We start from the raw sequence: 22,688 nt of genomic DNA on the forward strand, positions 1-22,688 counted from the left end.
CTATTTCTGTCCTCCTCTGGGTATATTACATTTTCATTTTAGTCATTTAGCAGACGCTCTTATCCAGAGCGACTTACAGTTAGTTATTGCATACATTTTCATACTGGCTCCCCGTGGGAAACGAACCCACAACCCTGGCGTTGCAAGCGCCATGCTCTACCAACTGAGCTACAGGGGACTTCAATATAAAACCTAGGAGGCTCATGGTTCTCATCCCCTTCCATAAACTTACACAGTTATTATGATGACTTCTGGAGGATGTCCTCCATCCTATCAGAGCTCTTGCAGTATGAACTAACATCTTGTCCACCCAATCAAAGGATAAGAGAATGACTCTAGTAGCGAAAGCATAAACTACATATAGGTAGCACTACAGTGCATAAAGTGTGGTGAGTAGTTGACTCAAAGAGAGAGAAAGACAATAGCTGAACCGTTTTGAACAAATCCATTTCTTCAAAAATGAAGGAGAAGCAGCGTATATATTTTGATGTCATTTTTTTCTTGTTAATGTACCTTTCACTTACTTAGCTAATGCAGGCCAATTTAGCATACTCAACAGCCATACTCAACAGCCAATTTAACCTTGTACACATCGATCGGATTGTTGGTTTACTAATGCGTTAGTTCTAGTTTGTTGACATCGGACACCCTCTAACTTCGAACACTCTCGGTTGGAGGACTAAATCACCTCGAGCTCAAATGGACTGGAAAATAATGGTAAGTTTTGCGACTAAAGACACCCTTCTATCTAGCTGACCACCGATTTTCAGTGCAATTTATGTAAGTTAAGTTAGGTTTTGAGAGTTTTCAAAAAAGTTATATATGTACACATTTTGTGGGACAAGCTGCATATTGTAAAATTCGACTGCGCGACAGACCACACATAATTTAATATCCAACTTTTTACCTCTGAAATATAGCTAACGGATTTTCTAATGTTGCTAGCTTAGTTTCTAAATGTTGATAGAACGGCTAAGACAGCAAAAAGGAAAGAAATTGTAAGCGTTAGATAATACATATCACGGAAAAAGCTGAATGTTGTCAAGCTTTACCGTATCAAAATTGGAGTCCACTGACGGAGGCGTTTTTGCACAATCTGCAAAAATGGATTTGGAACTTTAAACCATGAACTTTTTGACACCTATCACTGTTGGCTATGTTTCATCTTACAACAGCTACATAGAGGCAGTATTTAGTCAAATGTTACAATGTATGCATCAATATTAAACTAATTGGGACACTAATTTTCATTGCAGATAACATCAAACAAAAAACGTGGGTACACTTTCAGTTATTGTGAAAACTTTCATCACCTTTCAATGCCTTAGCTTTGAAATGTAAATGTTTATACTTATTCAGATTTAGTTATCTTTCTAAAATGTGTATAGTATGCCAAGTTATTTAGCGACATGTATTTACTACCACAGCATGGAGAAAGTCAAGAGGAAGCAGTGGAGTGAGGTGGACATGTTCCATGCCATGGAGGACTGCAGAGCAGGCATGCCTATCCGCCAGGCTGCCAAGGTTAGGCATCTTTTGTTTTTAGGAGATTACCATGTGTATGTGAATTATATCTGCTAGTAACAGTTTTATTTTCTTATCTAACTAGGTGCATGGTGTACCTCGGCAGACCCTGGCGGACAGGCTGAGCGGCCGGGTGACCCATGGTTGTCGCAGTGGACCACCCACATTGCTTGCACCAGAGGATGAAAATCTGTATCTACTGCGCCAGCCATGGGTTCCCCTTCACCAGACAGAGGCTGATGAAATATGCCGACAAAATACGCAGGTATTTGGTGTTCTATGTGTTTATGTATGTAGATTGGTGGACTGACTGTTCTCAATGTGTGTGATGTAAATGTGGATGTGTATGGTGAAGCCAAAACAAACATTTTCATCCTGGATGGACAGTTATATATTCTATTCTATTGTAGGTTTCGGCACCCAAGGGAAAGAATCCCACCACTGGGGAAGAGGTGGTGGGAAATGTTCAGGAGGAGGCACAAGAACCTGAGCATGAGGAGGCCGGACACCCTGGACAGGGGGAGAGCTGAGTGTGCCACACGTCCGACGATGGACACCTTCTTCACTTCTTATGAGAAGCACTTGGAGGAGAGTGGGTTGAGGGAGAAACCCAGACAAATCTATACCCCAAGTGTTTCCCCGGTGGCCACTACACACTGGGACGCCATCGCCTTTGCTGGACCCCCTGCTGGAACCACTCCTGACAACTGCATCAGCACTGCCAGTGCCTCCCAGTGTGCAACACCTGTAGGAGCTGCCGGAGACCCCAGCTGCAGAAGAAGGCCATGTGCCTACTCTCCCGGCCACACCATCGTCGGCCCCTCTACCCCACCATTACAAACACCAGCTCCTCCAAGCCATCGTCGGCGGTTTTGTCCACCACCACCACGATGCACACCACCCCCCCGTCTGTCACCACCAACACGGCCTCCCCTGGACCAACTGCCTCCTCCATCTCCCCTGATCACACCACCATAGCAGCCTCGTCTGGTGTCCCTGCCCCCTGCAATTTGAATACCGCCACCTCCACAGGTAAACATTTTACATTTTAGTCATTTAGCAGACGCTCTTATCCAGAGTGACTTAGAGTTAGTGAGTGCATACAATTTTTTTACACATGTTAAATTACGAAAATCTGTTATCTGTTTTATAAAACATCAATGTAAAAAAATATATACAGTGGGGAAAACAAGTATTTGATACACTGCCGATTTTGCAGGTTTTCCTACTTACAAAGCATGTAGAGGTCTGTAATTTTTATCATAGGTACACTTCAACTGTGAGAGACAGAATCTAAAACAAAAATCCAGAAAATCACATTGTATGATTTTTAAGTAATTAATTTGCATTTTATTGCATGACATAAGTATTTGATCACCTACCAACCAGTAAGAATTCCGGCTCTCACAGACCTGTTCGTTTTTCTATAAGAAGCCCTCCTGTTCTCCACTCATTACCAGTATTAACTGCACCTGTTTGAACTCGTTACCTGTATAAAAAGACACCCGTCCACACACTCAATAAAACAGACTCCAACCTCTCCACAATGGCCAAGACCAGAGAGCTGTGTAAGGACATCAGGGATAACATTGTAGACCTGCACAAGGCTGGGATGGGCTACAGGACAATAGGCAAGCAGCTTGGTGAGAAGTTAACAACTGTTGGTGCAATTATTAGAAAATGGAAGAAGTTCAAGATGACGGTCAATCACCCTCGGTCTGGGGCTCCATGCAAGATCTCACCTCGTGGGGCATTAATGATCATGAGGAAGGTGAGGGATCAGCCCAGAACTACATGGCAGGACCTGGTCAATGACCTGAAGAGAGCTGGGACCACAGTCTCAAAGAAAACCATTAGTAACACACTACGCCATCATGGATTAAAATCCTGCAGCGCACGCAAGTCCCCCTGCTCAAGCCAGCGCATGTCCAGGCCCGTCTGAAGTTTGCCAATGACCATCTGGATGATCCAAAGGAGGAATGGGAGAAGGTTATGAGGTGTGATGAGACAAAAATAGAGCTTTTTGGTCTAAACTCCACTCGTCGTGTTTGGAGGAAGAAGAAGGATGAGTACAACCCCAAGAACACCATCCCAACCGTGAAGCATGGAGGTGGAAACATCATTCTTTGTGGATGCTTTTCTGCAAAGGGGACAGGACGACTGCACCGTATTGAGGGGAGGATGGATGGGGCCATGTATCGCGAGATCTTGGCCAACAACCTCCTTCCCTCAGTAAGAGCATTGAAGATGGGTCGTGGCTGGGTCTTCCAGCATGACAACGACCCGAAACACACAGCCAGGGCAACTAAGGAGTGGCTCCGTAAGAAGCATCTCAAGGTCCTGGAGTGGCCTAGCCAGTCTCCAGACCTGAACCCAATAGAAAATCTTTGGAGGGAGCTGAAAGTCCGTATTGCCCAGCAACAGCCCCGAAACCTGAAGGATCTGGAGAAGGTCTGTATGGAGGAGTGGGCCAAAATCCCTGCTGCAATGTGTGCAAACCTGGTCAAGACCTACAGGAAACGTATGATCTCTGTAATTGCAAACAAAGGTTTCTGTACCAAATATTAAGTTCTGCTTTTCTGATGTATCAAATACTTATGTCATGCAATAACATGCAAATTAAATACTTAAAAATTATACAATGTGATTTTGTTACAGACCTCTACATGCTTTGTAAGTAGGAAAACCTGCAAAATCGGCAGTGTATCAAATACTTGTTCTCCCCACTGTATATATCTCTTTACCTATCTACAGTCCATAGCACCAGCCCTCAAGTCATCTCCACCTCCTCCAAAACCTTTGCAGCTTCCTCCAGCGAGGTATTGATGTAAAAAAGTTGAAAAGGGTTTTCATGCAACATGCTCTGTCTAACACTACTTTTTCTCAAACTGCAGCACAGAAAAGGAAGAGAAAAGCTCCACCGGTCACGTCTGTCACGCCACCCATGGCACCACTCTCGGGTACTTCATAAGCTGTTTTTCTCTCTCTCTCAGTTGTATCAATTACTATTGTTGTTGAAGAACTTCTACATTTTGAAAACCATATTAATCAATTTGTATTATTATTTTATTTTTTATAAAAGAAGACACCACCTGCTGTGCTCGATGCGGGGAGCATGATCCGCCTGCAAGCTCCCCTCAGGAGTGTAGATCCGAGGTGCCATGGGTGTGCTGTGACTTCTGTCTGCACTGGTTCCACTGTAGGTGTGTGAAGTGGGATCAAGAGCTAGCGGCGGAGCTGGATTTTTATTGTGATTTTTGTGACAAAATATGGATGGAGGTCGAGTTTTAATTGTTTGTTTTGTTTATGTTCATATGAAATTATTTATTTGTACAAAAAAAGTCTAAAATATAATATAGATATATTTATTCAATCCATCTTGTGTATTTCTTCCTTTACTTTCCAAGTGCACCTCTGCAACGCAAGCTCCAACAGTGTTTTCATTGTTTATGTCAATGCACATAACTGAAATTAAAGTTTTATTTGATGTAAATTATTAACACTCATATTTTAGTATTCAACTGTTATCTACTTTCTCAAAACATAAAATTAATCTGTAAAACAAATTATTTGGTTACAACACTGAATATGTTGGTGAAGAACCATTTTTTAAGAGTCCACAGGAGGGTGCACCGGGCTACGCAATGAAAAGTTGACAGGCAAGTCATTATTTTTTACCGGAAGGCTAGCCAACTAGGCAACTATAAAAAAATAAAATTAAAACAAAATAATTAGTCATTTTGCAGACGCTCTTATCCAGAGCGACTTACAGGAGCAATTAGGGTTAAGTGCCTTGCTCAAGGGCACATCGACAGATTTTTCACCTAGTCTGCTCGGGGATTAGAACCAGCGACGTTTCGGTTACTGGCACAACGCTCTTAACCACTAAGCTATCTGCCGCCTATCTATCTAGTAAACACTTCGGGTACGTGGTTGGTGTCTCTTTTTTGAACAAAATTCAACAGATATATCTTGTAATTGAACAAAATAGTAAGGTGGCCAATAACTGGGGACCGTATGCCGATAATACGGGATGTATTTATTTGCTAAACCGCTTATCAAAAAGCTGATAATAGTAGTATTTCCACTGAAATGTCAAACATGCTAATTGCTAACCCGTTAGCTAACATTTTTACGACACCAATAATCACATAACATTGATGGCTTGATCAGAAGATAACACTGTTGAAGGTAATATATTTCTTAAACGCTGTTGAATATGCCGATAATACGGGGTTCCACGCTAATATGGTGACAACGATGTAGGCTGTGTAGCGGTTAGTGGTTATGGTATGAATGTTTGACTTGGAGAGGTTTTTGCGCCTGGTCACAGACAGCTGTTGTATTGTGCACTGAAGTCCACAAGCAAAGGGGAAAGCTGAGAGCAGGAGAGTGCGTAGATGCGATAAGGAGTTATACAAGGAGCAAAGTAATGATGCTGTGTGTGGCTGCTATGAAGGTGAACTGTGTGTATGGGTGATCATTCCACTGATTCTGTTGGAAAATATTTCTTAGTCGGAAGCAATCAGAACGAAACGGAGAGAGACCTACCTGAATTTTTCCAATAGAAACTCTTGTTTTGCAACTGTTTGGACTTAATGATTACACCCCAGATCAGCTAGATGCAGGCAAGAGTGTGCAAGGCAGTACTGAATGTGTTACTGTGTCACCTTGACTTCTCCAATTCGTCTAAGCCCTTGGTTCGCGATATCTACTAAGCTAACATATGGAATTGTTTTAAGATGGTCATTCAATGGATCATTTCGCTATTTAATTTATAATTTTAGGTCACCTACAGGTATTCAATTTTTTAAATATATATTATTCATTAATGAATAAATGGCAAAACAGACAGTCAAAAAATCTATCATAAAGAATACGGTTTTGAAGTGTCTGTCCTACATCTAGGAGATATAGGGAAACTATTTTTTTTACACCAATTTAGTCACTTTGGTTATGGCACTTTTTACACCCTATTCACTTTTGTGACATTTTTTCTTACATTCCAACAACTCCCCTGAAGCTTGCATAACGCAAAACAATTGAGTGCTGAATGTTCGTGAGAGTCTTACCTGTCGATGTTGGTAGCTCAAATGGTTCGGCCAGGGCAGTCGGTTTTATGAGAAGAAGTCTTCGAAATTAGGACATGGGCGTCTGAAAGTTCAGACAACTGCTGTAAAGCTTGTGGATGTCGTATACACTGTCGTGTTTGTGAATGTCTCCTTTGATGATGGGGTCGTTTGAGTTGCTAGCTCAAACAGTTCGGATTTTTCAAACTATTTCGTGACGATTTTCTTGTCCGGATCTTCCGTATAGAAAACACTGCTTTCAAAAAGCCCCATGTTATGGAATATGGGCAGAAAGAGGGAATTGAGCTGCAGCCACTGCAATAAACGGTAAGCCTCTAGCATAAACACACACGGACCTACTCAGTATTCAAAATGATGCCACATGTGACACACGGGCGCGTCAATCGACTCTAGGTGGTTCTAGGTTGTAGCAACCACATGATGAGTATAGGGCAAATTCGAGTATCATTTAGTAGCCTAAACCTATCGATGTTACATTGATCTGGGCGAATGGAATATGAATGACATTCATCCAATATGCTGTAATAGAAATAAGGCCATGCTAAAAAAAGATTATCTTCCTCCCTAATCTTGAACGGCAGTAACCGCCACACACAGACACACACACACACATACACCTTAAAGCCTTACGTCACATTTATAGATCACAAACAGCAACCCTGTATCAATATGGGATAATAATGATGACAGAACCCTGTGAGTTTGTGTTTAGAATTTTGTGGTCACATTGAGATTAGTGGTTGCAAATACGATTTGCAAATGTGTAATTTAATTTCGCAAGCTTGTGTCATGGTGTGATTTTTTTTTACAACAGTCACAAACTTGTAACTTGACATTTGAATACATTCATTAAGATTTGCAAGCATAATTTATTTTCCAAATTATTACAAGTCCATTTACGACTATAAATAGTCTGCTTGGAATCAAAAACACACTTTCATATTTTTTATCTGCGCATACTCTGAATTTTGTCACTGTTGTCACGTTACCAAGAGATTTTTAAGCTTGTAGAAAGTTCTGTAAATTTCTAGAAAGAGATTCTGAATTTATTCAAATGTCAAGTCACACGTTTGCAACCCTTGTTACATTTTTCACACATTATGATACAAGCTTTCGAAAAAAAAATGTGTACTTGCAACAACGAATCTCAATGTGTGACTATGAAATTCTAAATACAACTCACAGGGTTCTGTCATTATTATTATCCCAGACATCAAATACAGATCCAATGTGAATCCATTGTCCTGCCTTTCACAAAAAAATACGTCATCAAACCACTAAACCACTCACAAATCACAAGCAGGGACGTAACCACATATGAGGACACAGAGGTCCGGACATCTGTCATTTTGTGTAATAAAAAATTATGACACAATAAAGAAAATCTAATACCAATCAAATCCTATTTGATTCATCACATTCGCCTTACCTTGAAATGCTTACTTAAAAGCCCTTAACCAACAATGCAGTTCAAGAAATAGAGTTAAGAAAATATTAAATAAAAAAGTAACACAATAACATTACATAACAATAACGAGGCTATATACAGGGGGTACCGGCACCTAGTCAATGTGCAGGTTGGTTGAGGTAATTTGTAAAGTGACTATGCATAGATAATAAACAGCATGTAGCAGCAGTGTAAAAACAAAGGGGAGTGGGGGGGGAGGTCAATGTAAATAGTCCAGGTGGCCATTTGATTAATTGTTCAGCAGACTTATGGCTGTTAAGGAGCCTTTTGGACCTAGACTTGCCACACCGGTACCGCTTGCCGTGCGGTAGCTGAGAGAACTGTCTATGACTTGGGTGACTGGAGTCTTTGACCATTTTTTGGGCCTTCCTCTGACACTGCCTACTATGTAGGTCCCGGATGGCAGGAAGCTTGACCCCAGTGATGTACTGGGCCGTACGCACTACACTCTGTAGCGCCTTACGGTCAGATGCCGAGCAGTTGCCTACCAGGCGGTGATGCAACCGGTCAGGATGCTCTCGATGGTGCAGCTGTATAACTTTTTGAGGATCTGGGGACCCATGCCAAATCTTTTCAGTCTCCTGAGGGGGAAAAGTTGTTGTCGTACCCTCTTCACAATTGTGTTTGGACCATGATATGTGTGTTGGTGATGTGGACACCAAGGAACTTGAAACTCTCGACCCGCTCCACTACAGCCCCGTTGTTGTCAATGGGGGCCTGTTCGGCCCTCCTTTTCCTATAATCCACCATCAACTTCTTGGTCTTGCTCACATTGAGGGAGAGGTTGTTGTCCTGGCACCACAATGCCAGGTCTCTGACCTCCTCCCTATAGGCTGTCTCATCATTGTCGGTGATCAGGCCTACCACTGTTGTGTCGTCAGCAAATGTAATGATGGTGTTAGAGTCGTGCTTGGCCACGCAATCGTGAGTGAACAGGGAGTACAGGAGGGGACTAAGCACGCACCCCTGAGGGGCCCCAGTGTTGAGGATCAGCGTGGCAGATGTGTTGTTGCCTATCTTTACCACCTGGGGGCAGCCCGTCAGGAAGTCCAGGATGCAGTTGCAGAGGGAGGTGTTTAGTCCCAGGGTCCTTAGCTTAGTGATGAGCTTTGTGGGCACTACGGTGTTGAACGCTGAGCTGTAGTCAATGAACAGCATTCTCACATAGGTGTTCCTTTTTGTCCAGGTGGGAAAGGGCAGTGTGGAGTGCGATTGAGATTGTGTCATCTGTGGGTGGTATGCGAATTAGGGTGGGTCTATGGTTTCCGGCATGATGGTGTTGATGTGAGCCATGACCAGCCTTTCAAAGCACTTCATGGTTTGTGCTTTCAGTGGTCGACCGTCCAACTGCTCCAACTGGAGAAGATTGTTGGCTTCCACCGAGGTAACCCTAGGAAGACAAAGAGAACAATATCAGTGTTAGGGAAACTAAAACTAGCTTCAGGTTATTTTGTGTGCAGATGCAAATAGTTATTACAGTGGGGAAAAAAAGTATTTAGTCAGCCACCAATTGTGCAAGTTCTCCCACTTAAAAAGATGAGAGAGGCCTGTAATTTTCATCATAGGTACACGTCAACTATGACAGACAAAATGAGGGAAAAAAATCCAGAAAATCCCATTGTAGGATTTTTAATGAATTTATTTGCAAATTATGGTGGAAAATAAGTATTTGGTCAATAACAAAAGTTACTCAATACTTTGTTATATACCCTTTGTTGGCAATGACACAGGTCAAACGTTTTCTGTAAGTCTTCACAAGGTTTTCACACACTGTTGCTGGTATTTTGGCCCATTCCTCCATGCAGATCTCCTCTAGAGCAGTGATGTTTTAGGGCTGTTGCTGGGCAACACAGACTTTCAACTCCCTCCAAAGATTTTCTATGGGGTTGAGTTCTGGAGACTGGCTAGGCCACTCCAGGACCTTGAAATGCTTCTTACGAAGCCACTCCTTCGTTGCCTGGGCGGTGTGTTTGGGATCATTGTCATGCTGAAAGACCCAGCCACGTTTCATCTTCAATGCCCTTGCTGATGGAAGGAGGTTTTCACTCAAAATCTCACGATACATGGCCCCATTCATTCTTTCCTTTACACGGATCAGTCGTCCTGGTCCCTTTGCAGAAAAACAGCCCCAAAGCATGATGTTTCCACCCCCATGCTTCACAGTAGGTATGGTGCTCTTTGGATGCAACTCAGCATTCTTTGTCCTCCAAACACAACGAATTGAGTTTTTACCAAAAAGTTCTATTTTGGTTTCATCTGACCATATGACATTCTCCCAATCCTCTTCTGGATCATCCAAATGCACTCTAGCAATCTTCAGACGGGCCTGGACATGTACTGGCTTAAGCAGGGGGACACGTCTGTCACTGCAGGATTTGAGTCCCTGGCGGCGTAGTGTGTTACTGATGGTAGGCTTTGTTACTTTGGTCCCAGCTCTCTGCAGGTCATTCACTAGGTCCCCCCGTGTGGTTCTGGGATTTTTGCTCATCGTTCTTGTGATCATTTTGACCCCACGAGGTGAGATCTTGCGTGGAGCCCCAGATCGAGGGAGATTATCAGTGGTCTTGTATGTCTTCCATTTCCTAATAATTGCTCCCACAGTTGATTTCTTCAAACCAAGCTGCTTACCTATTGCAGATTCAGTCTTCCCAACCTGGTGCAGGTCTACAATTTTGATTCTGGTGTCCTTTGACAGCTCTTTGGTCTTGGCCATAGTGGAGTTTGGAGTGTGACTGTTTGAGGTTGTGGACAGGTGTCTTTTATACTGATAACAAGTTCAAACAGGTGCCATTAATACAGGTAACGAGTGGAGGACAGAGGAGCCTCTAAAAGAAGAAGTTACAGGTCTGTGAGAGCCAGAAATCTTGCTTGTTTGTAGGTGACCAAATACTTATTTTCCACCATAATTTGCAAATAAATTCATTAAAAATCCTAAAATGTGATTTTCTGGATTTTTTTTCTCTCAATTTGTCTGTCATAGTTGACGTGTACCTATGATGAAAATTACAGGCCTCTCTCATCTTTTTAAGTGGGAGAACTTGCACAATTGGTGGCTGACTAAATACTTTTTTCCCCACTGTATCTGAGATGTTTTCTATTCACCTTAACAGATGGTGACCCCAGCTAGGAGCGAAAGAGCAGCGAGGTTTCCTAGGTCTCGCCTTCCTTTCGTCCTTCTTCCAAACCAAGTAATTTGCCTGGATGTTGTAGCACTTGGTCCCCTTCATGATTCTGCTCTGGTAGCTCTTCTTCTGTTTCTCCTGCGCCTTGTCAATGTTCAGTCTCACCATGATTGATAATAGGAATAAATGCAATTATATTTCATATTACAAATACATTTCTTACATATCTCTTGGAGGGCCAGAAAACATATTAACAGCAGGCAATCATTTTTACCTTGTCAAAAACCTCCACATCCTTCTCAGTCCATGACTTCAGGTGGTCCTCGAAGGCGTTCAGATCTGGTTTGACAACTTCCACCAGATCAGGTGGGGTTTCAGTGATCTGAAAGAAGTGTTATACAAAAATAGCAATAGACAAACAACAACACTAAGTCAATCACAAATTTGAAAAACTACAGTATATGCAATAATTCTATATACAATTGCATCGTTTACCTCAGTCAACAGCTGCGGCTCCTGTCCGTACTCGGTGGAGGCCTGAATAATATAATAATAATATGCCATTTAGCAGACGCTTTTATCCAAAGCGACTTACAGTCATGCGTGCATACATTTTTTTTGTGTATGGGTGGTCCCGGGGATCGAACCCACTACCTTGGCGTTACAAGCGCCTTGCTCTACCAGCTGAGCTACAGAGGACCACTCTGAATGCTGCTGTTGTGTGCAAAGAGGATTACCTTCAGGTTGTTCTCCCACCCTTCCTGTTACCAGTCAAGGGACTTGCCCATGGCAGTCTTGAGGGTCTGGTTGGTCCATTCACCAAACCTGGAGGAGGGGGTAGGAAAGTGACGTCTCTTGACAATGTAAGAAAGTCAAAAGTTTGGACACACCTACTCATTCCAGGGTTTTTCTTTATTTTTACTATTTTCTACATTGTAGAATAATAGTGAAGACATCGAAACTATGAAATAACACATGTGGAATCATGTTGTAACCAAAAAATGTGCCTTGATGACAGCTTTGCACACTTTTGGCATTCTCTCAACCAACTTCATGAGGGAGTCACCTGGAATGCACTTCAAATAACAGGTGTGCCTTGTTAAAAGTTAATTTGTGGAATTTCTTTCCTTCACAATGAGCCAATCAGTTGTGTTGTGACAAGGTGGTATACAGAAGATAGCCCTATTTGGTAAAAGACCAAGTCCATATTATGGCAAGAACAGCTCAAATAAGCAAAGAGAAATGACAGTCCAATTTCAATAACTTTTAAAGTTTCTTCAAGTGCAGTCGCAAAAACCATCAAGCGCTGTGATGAAAGTGGCTCTCATAAGGACCGCCACAGGAAAGGAAAACCCAGAGTTACCTCTGCTGCAGAGGATAAGTTCATTAGAGTTCACTACACCTCAGGTTGCAGCACAAGTAAATGCTTCACAGAGTTCAGGTCACAGACCCATCTCAACATCAACTGTTCAGAAGAGACTGCGTGAATCAGGCCTTCATGGTCGAATTGCTTCAAAGAAACCACTGCTAAAGGACACCAAGAAGAAGAAGAGACTGGCTTGGGCCAAGAAACACAAGCAATGGACATTAGACCGGTGAAAATCTGTCTTTTGGTCTGAAATTTGAGATTGTTGGTTCCAACTGCCGTGTCTTTGTGAGACGCAGAGTAGGTGAACGGATGATCTCCGCAGGTAGGAGGAGTTGTGATGGTGTGGGGCTGCTTTGCTGGTGACACTGTCTGTGATTTATTTAGAATTCAAGGCACACTTAACCAGCATGGCTACCACAGCATTCTGCAGCGATAAGCCATCCCATCTGTTTTGCGCTTAGTGGGACTATCATTTGTTTTTCAACAGAACAATGACCAAAACGACACCTCCAGTCTGTGTAAGGACTATTTGACCAAGGAGAGTGATATAGTGCTGCATCAGATGGCCTGGCCTCCACAATCCCCCGACCTCAACCCAACTGAGATGGTTTGGGATGAGTTAGACCACAGAGTGAAGGAAAAGCAGCCAACAAGTGCTCAGCATGTGTGAGAACTCCTTCAAGACTGTTGGAAAAGCATTCCTCATGAAGCTGGTTGAGAGGGACTTTTATTTTATTCAGTGTACACAGTAAAAATTATGGTCACACTCAACTCTGGTTATTAACACCAAAACTGGGGTTATTTTACACCACTGAGTATTAAGTTAATTTAACTCTTGAATCAACACTAGAAATGTTACACTGAAAAATCAACACTAGGTAAAACTGGATAATTTGTTCTGGTCAGCGTACCCTGTAGTTCGTAGAGTTGATCTGTTAGAATAGATACTTCAGATGTACCAGCGGTTGTCTGAGAGGGATTGTCCCTCCCAACTCGTGGCTTTAGTGAAAGTTCTCTAGACGACTAAACATGCCAGCTGCAGACTGAGATGATAAGGTCTAGTGCATTGTCTTCTTCTTCACCTCGTGTAGAGGTTGAGAGTTTCAGAGTGCCTCCATTTCAAACGTGTGGACTAACATCTCACGTTTTCTGGTCTTTCTGGTCTAACCATTTTGTAACATGTAGCTTCAGCTTCACGCTTCCTGGTCTGGTAGAAATTCAACCATTTACAACATCCAGCTTATACTGTAATCTGCTTGGTCTTGTAGAAATTCAACCATTTGCAACATCCGGCTTATACCGTGGTATGCTTGGTCTGATGTGAATTTCGTCAGGAGGGTTTTATACTTGAGTAGAAAAGGGGGTGTTTCATCATGTTTGTGCTCATCTGGGCGTGGTCACTGACTGAGAACAAATCAATATGGAAACAATAATCTCATCTAGAATGCTAAAATCACATTGTTATCGTCCCCCACCCAGAGATACAGTTATGTTGTTCTACCGTCTTTAATGACATCACAACATAGTAACGAATTTGACATGATCTTTAAGTCCCCACCGAGCATTTCCCACATTCTTTTAAGTAGGAATATTGTTTTTTTTATCCACTTTTGGATGTTGGAGTCTTGGCGGGAAGTCGTCCTTTGTCTCACAGGGAAATTCCCTCTCCCAATACTGCATGGCACGAAAAATAAAGTTTCTGCAAGGAATTTACGACCGGTCATAAAACTGGCCCCCAGGAAAGGGGGTGTTCAAACCTTTGCCTAGCCGGCATCTTTGATCCTCAGCCCATTAGAGCAAGTCATGACAACTGTATACAGTGGGGGAAAAAAGTATTTAGTCAGCCACCAATTGTGCAAGTTCTCCCACTTAAAAAGATGAGAGAGGCCTGTAATTTTCATCATAGGTACACGTCAACTATGACAGACAAAATGAGAAAAAAAAATCCAGAAAATCACATTGTAGGAATTGTAATGTATTTATTTGCAAATTATGGTGGAAAATAAGTATTTGGTCAATAACAAAAGTTCCTCAATACTTTGTTATATACCCTTTGTTGGCAAGGACACAGGTCAAATGTTTTCTGTAAGTCTTCACAAGGTTTTCACACACTGTTGCTGGTATTTTGGCCCATTCCTCCATGCAGATCTCCTCTAGAGCAGTGATGTTTTGGGGCTGTCGCTGGGCAACACGGACTTTCAACTCCCTCCAAATATTTTCTATGGGGTTGAGATCTGGAGACTGGCTAAGCCACTCCAGGACCTTGAAATGCTTCTTACGAAGCCACTCCTTCGTTGCCCGGGCGGTGTGTTTGGGATCATTGTCATGCTGAAAGACCCAGCCATGTTTCATCTTCAATGCCCTTGCTGATGGAAGGAGGTTTTCACTCTCACGATACCTGGCCCCATTCATTCTTTCCTTTACACGGATCAGTCGTCCTGGTCCCTTTGCAGAAAAACAGCCCCAAAGCATGATGTTTCCACCCCCATGCTTCACAGTAGGTATGGTGCTCTTTGGATGCAACTCAGCATTCTTTGTCCTCCAAACACAACGAATTGAGTTTTTACCAAAAAGTTCTATTTTGGTTTCATCTGACCATATGACATTCTCCCAATCATCTTCTGGATCATCCAAATGCACTCTAGCAAACTTCAGACGGGCCTGGACATGTACTGGCTTAAGCAGGGGGACACATCTGGCACTGCAGGATTTGAGTCCCTGGCGGCGTAGTGTGTTACTGATGGTAGGCTTTGTTACTTTGGTCCCAGTTCTCTGCAGGTCATTCACTAGGTCCCCCCGTGTGGTTCTGGGATTTGTGCTCATCGTTCTTGTGATCATTTTGACCCCACGGGGTGAGATCTTGCGTGGAGCCCCAGATCGAGGGAGATTATCAGTGGTCTTGTATGTCTTCCATATCCTATCCTAATAATTGCTCCCACAGTTGATTTCTTCAAACAAAGCTGCTTACCTATTGCAGATTCAGTCTTCCCAGCCTGGTGCAGGTCTACAATTTTGTTTCTGGTGTCCTTTGACAGCTCTTTGGTCTTGGCCATAGTGGAGTTTGGAGTGTGACTGTTTGAGGTTGTGGACAGGTGTCTTTTATACTGATAACAAGTTCAAACAGGTGCCATTAATACAGGTAACGAGTGGAGGACAGAGGAGCCTCTTAAAGAAGAAGTTACAGGTCTGTGAGAGCCAGAAATCTTGCTTGTTTGTAGGTGACCAAATACTTTTTTTCCACCATAATTTGCAAATAAATTCATTAAAAATCCTACAATGTGATTTTCTGGAAAAAAAAATCTCAATTTGTCTGTCATAGTTGACGTGTACCTATGATGAAAATTACAGGCCTCTCTCATCTTTTTAAGTGGGAGAACTTGCACAATTGGTGGCTGACTAAATACTTTTTTCCCCCACTGTATGTAAAATGATTATGGGAATACCAGATACATGCACAAATATTCCCATATAGGTATAGTGAAAAACATTCTCACACCAATCTGCCTACTTGGGCTTGCAGCCTCCACCAACACTAATTTAATGTGAGTTGTTCAGAGACGCAATCTGAAGGCTACTGATCCTGTCAATTGGCTCATTCATCCCCCCCTCCTCTCCCCTGTAACTATTCCCCAGGTCGTTGCTGTAAATGAGAATTTGTTCTCAGTCAACTTACCTGGTAAAATCAGTCTTCAATAAAATGTTTAAAAATAATAATAATAATTAAGCAGTCCCACACATCCCGATATTTTCAAACGTGTTTAATTTTATCGGCACATCTGCAATGCTCTTGTAGTGGGTGATGTGCAATGACAAGTTTTGAGAATGGTGATCAGCAATAGCTAATGAGTGCTCGTGACAAAACCAGATGGAAGAGGTGGAAGCTACAGTGGGGGAAAAAAGTATTTAGTCAGCCACAAATTGTGCAAGTTCTCCCACTTAAAAATATGAGAGAGGCCTGTAATTTTCATCATAGGTACACGTCAACTATGACAGACAAATTGAGATTTTCTTTCTCCGGAAAATCACATTGTTGGATTTTTTATGAATTTATTTGCAAATCATGGTGGAAAATAGGTATTTGGTCACCTACAAACAAGCAAGATTTCTGGCTCTCACAGACCTGTTTTTTAAGAGGCTCCTCTGTCCTCCACTCGTTACCTGTATTAATGGCACCTGTTTGAACTTGTTATCAGTATAAAAGACACCTGTCCACAACCTCAAACAGTCAAACTCCAAACTCCACTATGGCCAAGACCAAAGAGCTGTCAAAGGACACCAGAAACAAAATTGTAGACCTGCACCAGGCTGGGAAGACTGAATCTGCAATAGGTAAGCAGCTTGGTTTGAAGAGATCAACTGTGGGAGCAATTATTAGGAAATGGAAGACATACAAGACCACTGATAATCTCCCTCGATCTGGGGCTCCACGCAAGATCTCACCCCGTGGGGTCAAAATGATCACAAGAACGGTGAGCAAAAATCCCAGAACCACACAGGGGGACCTAGTGAATGACCTGCAGAGAGCTGGGACCAAAGTAACAAAGCCTACCATCAGTAACACACTACGCCGCCAGGGACTCAAATCCTGCAGTGCCAGACGTGTCCCCCTGCTTAAGCCAGTAAATGTCCAGGCCCATCTGAAGTTTGCTAGAGTACATTTGGATGATCCAGAAGAGGATTGGGAGAATGTCATATGGTCAGATGAAACCAAAATAGAACTTTTTGGTAAAAACTCAACTCGTCGTGTTTGGAGGACAAAGAATGCTGAGTTGCATCCAAAGAACACCATACCTACTGTGAAGCATGGGGGTGGAAACATCATGCTTGGGGGCTGTTTTTCTGCAAAGGGACCAGGACGACTGATCCGTGTAAAGGAAAGAATGAATGGGGCCAGGTATCGGGAGATTTTGAGTGAAAACCTCCTTCCTTCAGCAAGGGCATTGAAGATGAAACATGGCTGGGTCTTTCAGCATGACAATGATCCCAAACACACCGCCCGGGCAACGAAGGAGTGGCTTCGTAAGAAGCATTTCAAGGTCCTGGAGTGGCCTAGCCAGTCTCCAGATCTCAACCCCATAGAAAATCTTTGGAGGGAGTTGAAAGTCCGTGTTACCCAGCGACAGCCCCAAAACATCACTGCTCTAGAGGAGATCTGCATGGAGGAATGGGCCAAAATACCAGCAACAGTGTGTGAAAACCTTGTGAAGACTTACAGAAAACGTTTGACCTGTGTCATAGTCAACAAAGGTTATATAGCAAAGTATTGAGAAACTTTTGTTATTAACCAAATACTTATTTTCCACCATAATTTGCAAATAAATTCATAAAAAATCCTACAATGTGATTTTCTGGAAAAATTATTCTCATTTTGTCTGTCATAGTTGACGTGTACCTATGAGGAAAATTACAGGCCTCCCTCAGCTTTTTAAGTGGGAGAACTTGCACAATTGGTGGCTGACTAAATACTTTTTTTCCCCACTGTAGCTAGCGTAACATTAAAACAATAACAAAAAAAAACATGGCTTCAAAGAAAAGAGCTGGGAGCTATGTCGACACAAGCGATGGAATGGAGGCTATTGGAACTTTGGCAAGATCATGAGTGCCTTTTCGATGTCTCTTCTGAGTTTTACCACAACCGGACTGAAAAAAGAGAGAGAGCTGGAGAGACATTGCCACTGCTCTTCAACAACCAGGTGAGCAAAATAGCTTGATAACTAGGTTGCTTTCTATTTTATTTTGATTACTTTATGCCATGCAAAAGAACAGCCTGTCAAATAGGAAACTTTCAGGCATTTTAATAACTTTGTAAAGTATGTAGTTAGCTAAAGGCTTTAATGTCATGGTCATTGAAACTCTTAAAATGGGCCATATAAATAGTTAAATTAAAATGTGTGTGCCCCAATTGCCCACTCTTCGCCTTGAATTGAGCACTTAACAACACAGAGGGAACATAATAGGAAACGGAAAATGTTCATGCATGCTAATCAGTTGACCATACCTTTGGTAGTTTTGTTTTTGTTTGTTTGTTTTTTGTTGAGGAGGTCTTTGAGGACACAGTACACACGATTGCTATCACCAAAGCCAAGTGGGAGCTGGAACAAAGATTTATAGGTGTATAGGTGAAGGCAGAGCACAATGTAGCGCTATTAGAGCTAAATATCCTGAATCAGATAATTATATTGCCATGCAACAATAATTTATAGGAATTTGTGTTGGTGCTACAGCATAACAACAACACAATAACAACATTTCATTTTTTTTATTCTATAGAATGGGCCCATAACATGGCAAGCCAAATAATGTCATGGATTTTGGTCCTTTACTTTTTATTGGTTATGTGAGTGATATTAGGACATACTACATGCACTGTATGAAAAACATACATTAGTAGACTAGCTAGCTGTGTTGATTGGGCATTATTTACCTCCAACTCTCTCTGCAGAACAAACAACCCAAACTGTCCTCGTCTCCCCAACCACGGCTTCACCCAAATTCGGCGTCTTCTTCTTGTGTTTCCAGCTGCTGTTCGCTGTCAAGCTCCATCTTTGTTTTGCCACTGTCCGGCTTGTGACAAACTCATGTTACGTTTTCGTGCGACAGCGTGGTATCGAGAATCCTCATAACCAAGTGAAGAATCTTGTAGTGTGTGACATTCTGTCTGTGACAGACCATTTAGTGTGTGCACCGCTATATTGGCAAGACGAAAAACTACAGGAAAGACAGTCGTTTCAACTTTGAAAGTCGTGTAGTGTCCACCCGGGTTTAGAAGGGTTCTATGTAGAACCCTTCTTGCCTTCCAAAGAATCCTTCTTGCCTTCCAAACAATCATCAAATAACAATTTCTTCCAAAAGCGGTTCTTAGGATGAAAAAGGTTCTAGGTAGAACTCTTTGTCTTACAAAGAACCCTTGTCTTACAAAAAATTTTTTTTGTCCCTCTGCAAATAACTCTTTTTGAAACCTTTTTTTCTAAGAGTGTACAGGCCCTACATACCGACCTTACATCTAAAACAGGATTGTACCATTAGAATGTTATTTATATGTGGGATACAATCTTCCCAGCTCTGCAGATTTTGCTGCGAAGAGACAGCATCATTAGATCATTTGTTTTGGTACTGTCCATTTGTCGCTTGTTTTTGGTCACAGGTCCAGGAATGGCTGAAGGATTGCAATATTTACCTGGAGCTAACCCTGCTGATAGCTCTACTAGGTGATCTGAAAAGTCATAGTCAATCGATCGATCAATAATATAATAATACTTTTAGCAAAAATGTTTATTTTCAATTTAAAATCTGCAGAAACAATGAGAATAGAAGGGTTCAGAACTTTTGTGAAACATCACAGTGCTTTTGAAAAATATATGGCAAATAGAAATCCAATATGGATAGTGTTAAGAGATAGATGGGAGGGGTTGAATGGAGCTGAAGGTTGGGACAAATAACAACTAATAACAACAAAATAACAAATGTAAAACATACTGTGTCCATAATAAGTATATAGGTTATAGGTTGAGAACTTTTGTGAAAGAGCACAGTTTGAAAGAAATGGCATATAGAAGCAAAACAGATGGACATCATGAAAATGATCGGAGAGGTTGAGGGTAGAGGAAGTTCAGGAGTAAAAACGAACAAAATAGAATTATTGAAAATTGACAGTGTCCATAAAATGTATATAGTATGGATAAGCTGGAAGTAGAGGCCTAAGCGTTGTTGTTCACCAATTAAGGGAGGGGTGGTGGGGTTGGAAAGTAATTAAGGAAAATACATTTAAAAAAAGGAGATATATATGTATATATATGTATTTATATGTATGTAATGTGTATATGTATGTAGAGTTGAAGTCGGAAGTTTACATACACCTTAGCCAAATACATTTAAACTCAGTTTTTCACAATTCCTGACATTTAATCCTAGTAAAAATTCCCTGTCTTAGGTCAGTTAGGATCACCACTTTATTTTAAGAATGTGAAATGTCAGAACAATAGTAGAGAGAATGATTTATTTCAGGTTTTAATTATTTCATGACATGCCCAGTGGGTCAGAAGTTTACATACGCTCAATTAGTATTTGGTAGCATTGCCTTTAAATTGTTTAACTTGGGTTAAACGTTTCGGGTAGCCTTCCACAAGCTTCCCACAATAAATTGGGTGATTGGCCCATTCCTCCTGACAGAGCTGGTGTAACTGAGTCAGGTTTATAGGCCTCCTTGCTCGCACACGCTTTTTCAGTTCTGCCCACAAATGTTCCATAGGATTGAGGTCAGGGCTGTGATGGCCACTCCAATACCTTGACTTTGTTGTCCTTAAGCCATTGTGCCACAACTTTGGAAGTATGCTTGGGGTCATTGTCCATTTGGAAGACCCATTTGCGACCAATCTTTAACTTCCTGGCTGATGTCTTGAGATGTTGCTTCAATATATCCACATAATTTTCCTTCCTCATGATGCAATCTATTTTGTGAAGTGCACCAGTCCCTCCTGCAGCAAAGCACCCCGACAGCATGATGTCCCCTGTAGCTCAGTTGGTAGAGCATGGTGCTTGCAACGCCAGGGTTGTGGAATTGTTTCCCACGGGGGGCCAGTATGAAAAATGTATGCACTCACTAACTGTAAGTCACTCTGGATAAGAGCGTCTGCTAAATGACTAAAATGTCAAATATAATGATGCTGCCACCCCCGTGCTTCACGGTTGGGATGGTGTTCTTCGGCTTGCAAGCAACCCCCTTTTTCCTCCAAACATAACGATGGTCATTATGGACAAACAGTTATATTTTTGTTTCATCAGACCAGAGGAAATTTCTCCAAAAAGTGCAATATTTGTCCCCATGTGCAGTTGCAAATCGTAGTCTGGCTTTTTAATGGTGGTTTTGGAGCAGTGGCTTCTTTATTGCTTAGCGGCCTTTCAGATTATGTCGATATAGGACTCGTTTTACTATGGATATAGATACGTTTGTACCTGTTTCCTCCAGCATCTTCATAAGGTACTTTGATGTTGTTCTGGGATTGATTTGCACTTTTCGCACCAAAGTACGTTCATCTCTAGGAGACAGAACGCGTCTCCTTCCTGAGCGGTATGACGGCTGCGTGGTCCCATGGTGTTTATACTTGCGTACTATTGTTTGTACAGATGAACGTGGTACCTTCAGGCATTTGGAAATTGCTCCCAATGTTGAACCAGACTTGTGGAGGTCTACCATTTTTTTCTGAGGTCTTGGCTGATTTCTTTTGATTTTCCCATGATGTCAAGCAAAGAGGCACTACGTTTGAAGGTAGGCCTTGCGATACATCCACAGGTACACCACCAATTGACTCAAATGATGTCAATTAGCCTATCAGAAGCTTCTAAAGCCATGACATCATTTTCTGGAATTTTTCAAGCTGTTTAAAGGCACAGTCAATTTAGTGTATGTAAACTTCTGACCCACTGGAATTGTGATACAGTGAATTATAAGTGAAATAATCTGTCTGTAAACAATTGTTGGAAAAATTACTTGTGTCATGCACAAAGGAGATGTCCTAACCAACTTGCCAAAACTATAGTTTGTTAACAAGAAATTTGTGGAGTGGTTGAAAAACGAGTTTTAATGACTCAAACCTAAGTGTATGTAAACTTCCGACTTCAACTGTATATTTGCGGGAAAAAACATATGGGGGATTGGAAGTGATGCAGACAATTACATTGATGGAAGTTACAATCTATCTGCAATATTAAAGCTGATCTACACCCTAAAAAATAATTAAATAAATATTTAAAAAATAAACGGGATTGTAACTCATTTTAGGATGTTTTAAAACTTCTCATTAAGTCTACAGTATATAATTTGTGACTGAACATGAAGAGAATGTTGACATTTCCATGCCCAAGGTAGCTTGGTTTATAATGTAGTGATCACTTGACCTGTGTTTGCATGATGTTTGACAGCTAAGACGTGCAGAATGTGATACGTTTGTTTAGCTCTGGTGCCCTGGAGTGCGGGATGAGGGTGGGACAGGGGCGGAACGGGCCGTTTGATCCGGTTGCGCAGCCTCAGCCTAGAAAATAAACTCCAACAAACTGGAGTGTACCTGATTAAGTTCTATTGAGACCGAAACATTGGTGAAGAGATCCATTAAATATGT

The 22,688-nt window shown here is 41.8% G+C and overlaps 1 protein-coding gene across 1 annotated transcript in view; it reads left to right on the plus strand.

Annotated features, from left to right (window-relative positions):
- LOC121581360 (ankyrin repeat and BTB/POZ domain-containing protein BTBD11-A) overlaps nt 1–22,688 on the plus strand; it is a 301,845-nt gene that overhangs the window by 266,249 nt on the left and 12,908 nt on the right. The window lies entirely within an intron of this gene.

Source organism: Coregonus clupeaformis, chromosome 14, assembly GCF_020615455.1.
Source record: "Coregonus clupeaformis isolate EN_2021a chromosome 14, ASM2061545v1, whole genome shotgun sequence".
In the NCBI taxonomy this organism is placed as follows: domain Eukaryota; kingdom Metazoa; phylum Chordata; class Actinopteri; order Salmoniformes; family Salmonidae; genus Coregonus; species Coregonus clupeaformis.